Raw genomic sequence first — 1,668 nt, 5'->3', positions numbered from 1 at the left:
ACTCCCAGGTCTCAAAAAAGCTGCCCAGTGTCTCATAATTTAAAAAAAAAAAATTTTTTTTATAATACTCAAATTTTCCTATTTCCCTTGACTTTCACTTTCCAGTCATACTGGACTGTAGACAAATCAAGTATTTAGTAAGGAGCCCGAGGTTCAGACATGATAGCTGGTAAGAGAGGGCACTGAAGAAGCAGCCAGGCCACCTAATGCCTCATCCCGAATTCTTCGCACCACCTCCTGCCTCCTGTCGTGGCCATGGGAACCCAGCCACTCTGCCTCTTGGTCTCCCACTAGGAAGCATAAAGGGGATTCTATAAACATTTGCTGCATGGATGGTACAACAAAGGGATAATGAGGAGCTATGTGTTCCCGTTTCTACACATTCTGCCTCTCTTTTATTGTGCATGAGATGCCCAGCAAACACAGCTGAAATAATCAACTCATTTTTGTCCTGTCACTCCAGTTTGTCATGTTACCACCAGCCAAAGCAGTAATGCCCCAGGTCAACACACCCGGAGCACTCCTGTGGAAGAGATTCTCAACAAGGGAAGGCTGCATAAAACATCCTGAAAGGACAAAGAAAAAACCCACAAAGCTAAAAGACCACAAAATTAATGTACCCCATCTTAGCAGGCACTTCCAGTCTCTTTCTCTGCTGCTGACCTATTGTTGTTTTTGTTTTTTGGTTGCTAAGTCATGTCCAACTCTTTTGTGACCCCATAGACTGCAGCCCACCAGGCTCTTCTGTCCATGGGATTTCCCAGGCAAGGATACTAGAGTTGGGTTGTCATTTCTGTCTCCAAGGGATCTTCCTGACCCAGGGATTGAACCCACAGTGGAAGCCCCCTGCAGTGGAAGCACAGAGTCGTAACCACTGGACCACCAGGGAAGGCCATGTAAATATAATTATAGAGCACAAAGGTCATGAGACCGTTTGGTCAGCTCAGCTAAGACGTCAGACTCATCAAGTTTGAAAAGCTGGAACGTGAAAAAACCTAAGAAAGAAATGATGAGAGGTCTGAAAAAGCAAAAGAGAGACAAAGATGGAGAAAGAGAAAAAATGGGTTCAAGGACCATGCCAATGATAACCAATACTGACAGAGCATGTTCCTGTTAGCATGTCTATCTAAACTCGAGTCAGGTCAAACAGAATTGCCATTAAGAATCCTTAGATTGCATTGTTATTGTTTATAACAGATTCGTTAATCAGGTTATCAAGGCCCTCTTTTGTCAAAACATCCTTGATCACTCAGATTAGCAGCAGTCTGGTGCTTCACTATTGGACAGCTGGTCACCCAAGCACTTGTTTATAAGATTTCCTGTTTCATTGTGACAAGACAGTGCTCGCTTCGGCAGCACATATACTAAAATTGGAAGGATACAGAGAAGATTAGCATGGCCGCTGCACAAGGATGGCATGCACATTCCTGAAGTCTTTCTTATTTAAATTGGAAAAAAAAAAACAATGTAACAAGACAGCCTTCCCAAATCAGACCTCCTGTTATCTAATCACATTTCTGTTCCAGATTTCAATCCTCATTCAGGAACACTCAGTGGCAAAAACTTTTATAATGTAAAGACACCTGCAAAATTTGATGGGGAAAAATGTGTGGAACATTTAGAGCCTCGATATGAGTTCTAGGAAACGTCTCTTGTCTTTCTGATCTA

General features: G+C 42.7%; 1 non-coding gene across 1 annotated transcript; it reads left to right on the top strand.

Moving 5' to 3' along the window:
• Positions 1-1,340: 1,340 nt before the first annotated feature.
• LOC113904533 lies at positions 1,341-1,447 on the top strand. Its single transcript, XR_003514553.1, has one exon. It is a non-coding gene; the product is annotated as a U6 spliceosomal RNA (small nuclear RNA).
• The last annotated feature ends 221 nt before the right edge of the window (positions 1,448-1,668 follow it).

This window comes from Bos indicus x Bos taurus, chromosome 14, assembly GCF_003369695.1.
Source record: "Bos indicus x Bos taurus breed Angus x Brahman F1 hybrid chromosome 14, Bos_hybrid_MaternalHap_v2.0, whole genome shotgun sequence".
Classification (NCBI taxonomy): domain Eukaryota; kingdom Metazoa; phylum Chordata; class Mammalia; order Artiodactyla; family Bovidae; genus Bos; species Bos indicus x Bos taurus.
Note: the sequence above shows the minus strand (reverse complement) of the source record. Positions and strands in the feature narration are given on the sequence as shown.